Consider the following 5,585-nt stretch of genomic DNA (forward strand, 5'->3'; position numbering starts at 1 on the left):
GTCTTTAAGTTATTATTTAGCAATCCATAAGACCTCGTCAGGTTCTTTTTCCGGATCACTTTCGATAACTTCTTGCATTATTCTGTGTTCATCTTTGCCGATTTGTAGAAGGTGGTTTCTATCTTTGTTTGGTCGACCTTTAGATGAATCGCGTTTTCATCTCTATTGGTCTTTTATCATGATCGTGCAGTGAATCTGTTTTTCACTTTCTGCCGATTTGTTGCTTTATAATCGGACGATGAATGCTTCAGATTAATGCGTCTTGAGAATTTTTAGAATATCTAAAATATATTTTATTCAAAAGAAAGTGCAAATATATACATGCGGGAGTTTTTCATCCCTTTAAGTCGGATAATTTCTGGATCTCAACTTGGTGCCTCAAAAAAAACCTTTTCAGGAAAAAGAGTGCATCCTATGACGTGCCATGATCTGGGAAGCTCTCGTCCATCGAGTTCGGACAGTCTGTAGTAGCCCTTTCCAAGTACTTCTATGATTCGGTAGGGTCCTTTACAGTTTGCTGCCAGCTTTCCTTCTCTGGGTCGAGTTGTTCCAATATCATTTTGGATTAGGATGAGATCATTCTCAGTGAAACGTCTTGGCACTACCCTTTGATTATATCTCGAAGCCATTCCTCGCTTTAGCGCTTCTTCCCTGATCCAGGCACTTCCTTGGATATCTGGAAGTAGGTCGAGCTCTTCTCTTTGAAGTTGAGAGTTGGCTTCTTCATTGTAGTGGACTACTCTAGGCGACCCTTCCTCGACCTCTACTGGGATCATTACCCCCTCTCCGTACGCTAATCGAAATGGCGATTTGTTTATGGTGGAATGTGGCGGAGTTCGATATGCCCATAGGACTTGTGGAAGTTCTTCAGCCCAAGCTCCCTTTGCATCTTGCAGTCTCCGTTTCAACCCAGCCAATATGACTTTGTTGGTGGCTTCGGCTTGCCCATTGGCTTGAGGATGTTCGACGGAGGTGAACTGGTGCTTTATGTTCAAGTCGGCTACTAATTTCCTGAAGCCTGCATCTGTGAATTGAGTGCCATTCTCTGTGGTGATAGAGTATGGAACCCCGAACCTTGTGACAATGTTCCTATATAGGAATTTCCGGCTTTTTTGAGCAGTGGCGTTGGCTAAGGGCTCTGCCTCAATCCACTTTGTGAAATAGTCTACCCAAACTATGAGGAATTTGACTTGTCCCGATCCCTGGGGAAAGGGTCCAAGAAGGTCGAGTCCCCATTTTGCAAATGGCCAAGGCGAAGTTACGCTGATGAGCTCTTCTGGCGGGGCGATGTGGAAGTTGGCATGTTTCTGGCATGGGGGACATGTTTTTACAAACTCTGTAGCTTCTTTTCGTAGAGTTGGCCAGTAAAATCCAGCCCGAAGTACCTTTTTGGTGAGAGCTTGTGCTCCGAGATGATTACCACAAATGCCGTTGTGTACTTCCTCTAAAACTTCCCTTGTGTTAAAGGTCGGCACACATTTTAACAATGGTATTGAGATCCCTCTTTTGTATAGGGTGTTGTTTATGATAGTGTAATACTATGCCTCCCGCTTTAATCTCTTTGCCTCCTTTTCATCTGTGGGGAGTGTTTCTGTTTTGAGGTAATTAATTATGGGGGTCATCCATCCTTGATTTTGACCTGTTATGGCTAGGACTTTTTCTGCTTCCGAGATTGACGGGTTCTGTAGCATTTCCTAGATGAGGCTTCTATTGTTGCCCCCTGATTTGGTGCTGGCTAGTTTTGAGAGTGCGTCAGCTCGGGCATTTTGTTCACGAGGTATGTGGCAGATCTTATATTCCCCGAGTAGTCCGAGCTGTTCCTTGGTTTTATCCAAATACTTTTTCATGGTGGGATCTTTGGCTTGGTAGCTCCCTGTTATTTGTGAGGTGATTACTTGTGAATCGCTGAAGATGTTGAGTTTTTGAGCTCCAACCTCCTTAGCCAGCTTTAAACCAGCTAGTAACGCTTCATATTCCGCCTAGTTGTTTGAGGCCGGGAACCCAAATTTGAGGGAAAGCTCAACTTGGGTTCCTTGGTTTCTTTCTATTATCACACCTGCGCCGCTTCCAGTGTTATTCGAGGACCCGTCCACGTAGAGATTCCATTCTGTGGGGGTTTCCAGAGTATCTGTGAATTCTGCAATGAAGTCGGCCAAGTACTGCGATTTGATGGCTGTTCGAGCTTCATATTAGAGGTCAAACTTGGATAACTCGGCTGCCCATTGTAAAATTCTTCCTGCTAGATCTGTTTTCTGCAATATCCCTTTTATGGGCTGGTCGGTCCGAACCTTAATGGTGTGAGCTTGGAAGTACGGGCGAAGTCGTCGAGATGTCAGTATGAGAGCATAGGCAAACTTTTCTATTTTTTGGTAGTTCAGCTCGGATCCCTGCAATGCTTTACTAATGAAGTATACAGGTTGTTGCCCTTTGTCGTCCTCTCGAACTAGTGCTGAGGCTATTGCCCGACTTCTCAATACGAGTGGTTCTTCCTCTCGTGGTCGAGTTAGGATAGGTGGTCATCCCAGGAAACTTTTGAAATCTTGGAAGGCTTGCTCGCATTCTATTGTCCATTCGAAGTTCTTTCCTTTCCTTAAAGTGGCATAGAAAGGAAGGGATCTTATCGCTGATCCCGCTAAGAATCTGGACAAGGCTGCCAATCTCCCGTTGAGTTGTTGTACTTCTTTGACACAAGTTGGGCTCTTCATGTTGAGTATAGCCTGGCATTTATCCGGATTTGCCTCAATTCCTCTTTGTGTGATCATAAAACCCAAGAACTTGCCTGCTTCTACTGCAAAAGTGCATTTTGTGGGATTGAGGCGCATGTCATGCTTCCTTATAGTGTCGAACACTTGGACTAGGTCGGACAATAATGTCTCTTCACTTTGTGTCTTTATTAACATGTCGTCCACGTAGACTTCCATGATTTTTACGATATGATCTGAAAAGACTTTATTCATTAGCCTTTGATAAGTAGCTCCCGCATTCTTGAGACCAAAAGGCATCACAATGTAACAGTAATTCGCTTTTGGTGTTAAAAAAGAGGTCTTTTCTTGATCTGGTGGATACATGGGGATTTGGTTGTATCCCAAATATGCATCCATAAATGAGAGGTATCTATATCCGGATGAAGCATCTACCAGAGCGTCGATACTTGGGAGTGGGTAAGGATTTTTTGGGCAGGCTTTGTTGAGATCGGTGTAGTCGGTGCACATTCGCCACTTCCCATTTGATTTTTTCACCAACACGATGTTAGCTAGCCATAGTGGGTACTTGACTTCTCTTATGAATCCTGCCTCCAGTAGTGCTTGTACCTGTTCTTCCACAGCTTGGGATCGTTCTAGCCCAAGTTTTCTTCGTCTCTGCCGTACTGGCCGAGATCCTGGATAGACCGCCAACTTGTGACACATTAGCTTGGGGTCTATGCCTGGCATGTCTGCAGCTTTTCATGTGAAGAGATCGACATTATCTCGTAAAAACTGTACTAGTAATTCTTTTGCATCTCCCGTCAGGATCGTGCCAATATTAGTTGTTTTGTCCGAGGTGTCTCCGATATAAATTTTCTCTACTTCACCCTCGGGCTGCGGACGGAGTTCTTCCCGTCTCTGAATTCCACCAAGCTCAATTGTATGGAACTCTTCTCCTCTGCCTCTGAGGTTTAGACTTTCGTTATAACAGTGGCGTGCTATCTTTTCATCTGCTTTTATTGTAGCTATCCCTTCTGTAGTTGGGAATTTCATACATAGATGTGGAGTTGAGACTATTGCGCCGAGTTGATTTAGTGTTGTCCGACCTATTAGGGCGTTGGCTGAACTCACGTCGACCACGATGTAGTCTATCTTGAGTGTCCTGGATTGGTTCCCTTTTCCGAAGGTTGTATGTAGTGACACGTATCCCAGTGGTTGTACTGAGGTATCTCCCAGTCCGAACAGGCTGTTCGTGTATGCTCTAAGATCCTTTTCTTCTAAGCCGAGCTTGTCGAAGGCAGTTTTGAATAAGATGTCGGCGGAGCTCCCTTGGTCTATTAATGTGCGGTGGAGATTGGCGTTTACCAGTATGATGGTGATGACCATGGGATCGTCGTGTCCTGAGATGACACCAGATGCGTCTTCTTTGGTGAACATGATTGCAGGGATGTCGGGTGCTTCCTCCTTCCCTTCGACATGATATACTTCTTTGAGATATCTTTTGCAAGATGACTTGGAGATTCCTCCTCCTGCAAATCCGCCGTGTATCATGTGGACGTGTCTTTTTGGTGTACAAGGTGATCGCTCGGTTCATCCGACATCTTCATCCCTTCTTCTCTTTCTTTGCTCATCATCTCGGGTGGTTAGAAACCGATCTAGTTTTCCTTCTCTCACTAACTTTTCTATGACGTTTTTTAAGTCGAAACATTCATTGGTGGAATGCCCTCGAACTCGATGGTATTCACAGTATTCGTTCCGATTTCCTCCTCCTCTTTTGCCTTTGAGTGGTCGAGCTGGGGGTATCTTTTCTGTGTTACAGACTTCTTTGTAAATATCCACAAGGGACACCCGAAGAGGGGTGTAATTATGATACTTTTTGATTTTTTCCCCCGTTTGATCTTCCTTCCTCTTGGGTTCTTTATCTTTATCTCGGTAGGTGAAACCGGATCTCGAGGCTTCTCCAAGTCGGGAATTTTCTTCCATGTTGATGTACTTCTCCGCCCGTTCTTGCACCTCGTCCAGAGATGTGGGGTATTTCTTTGATATAGATTGGCTAAAAGGTCCCTTCCGTAAGCCGTTGATAAGGCCCATGATAGCGGCCTCCATTGGTAAGCTTTGTATGTCTAGGCATGTTTTGTTGAATCTTTCCATGTAGTTGCGAAGACTTTCCCGATCTCCTTGCTTGATTCCTAGTAGGCTGGGGGCATGCTTAGTCTTGTCTTTTTGGATGGAGAATCTGGCCACAAATTTTTTGGCTAGGTCGTCAAAGCTTGAGATGGACTTAGGAGGTAAATTTTCGAACCATCTGATCGCTGTCTTCGTGAGAGTCGTTGGAAAAGCTTTGCAGCAAACAGCGTCTGAGGCGTCGGTGAGGTACATTCTGCTTCTGAAGTTGCTGAGGTGATGGTTGGGATCTGTAGTGCCATCATACAGAGTCATATCCGGGAGCTTGAAGTCCTTGGGAATTTTAGTTTTCATGATTTCCCTAGTGAATGGATCTTGATCTTTGTGTGAATTGTCCTCGTGGGTGGACCGAGTAGCTTTTGCTTTAAGATCAGCTTCGAGTTGGAGGAGTTTATCTTCTAATTCTCGACGTCGCCTTACCTCTCTTTGTAGATCCTTGCCAACTTCTCGTTGATGCTGGCTCTCTTTTTCAAGTTGCTTTAGGCGATCTTGAAGCACTTCTATTACTCCTGGATTTGATGAGTTTTTGTCCCTGTTCGGGTCCGGAGTGTCTTTTGGTGTAGCGTCCGCGTTTTTGTGCGGCGTTCTGTCCTCTAGATCTGAATCGTGGTCGTTGTCATGGTCATCCGCCATGGTAATGGGATGACTTCCAAGTTCCTCGGCAACGGCGCCAATGTTCCGAGGGTTACCTGAAACTGGAGGTCGATCTCGGTCGAG

At 45.0% G+C, this 5,585-nt stretch overlaps 1 pseudogene; it reads right to left on the minus strand.

Annotated features, from left to right (window-relative positions):
• Nucleotides 1–637: 637 nt before the first annotated feature.
• On the minus strand, nucleotides 638–5,162 carry LOC148548191 (uncharacterized; annotated as a pseudogene).
• Nucleotides 5,163–5,585: the final 423 nt, after the last annotated feature.

Source organism: Arachis ipaensis, chromosome B8 (genome assembly GCF_059453495.1).
Source record: "Arachis ipaensis isolate K30076 ecotype BB chromosome B8, ASM5945349v1, whole genome shotgun sequence".
Classification (NCBI taxonomy): Eukaryota; Viridiplantae; Streptophyta; class Magnoliopsida; order Fabales; family Fabaceae; genus Arachis; species Arachis ipaensis.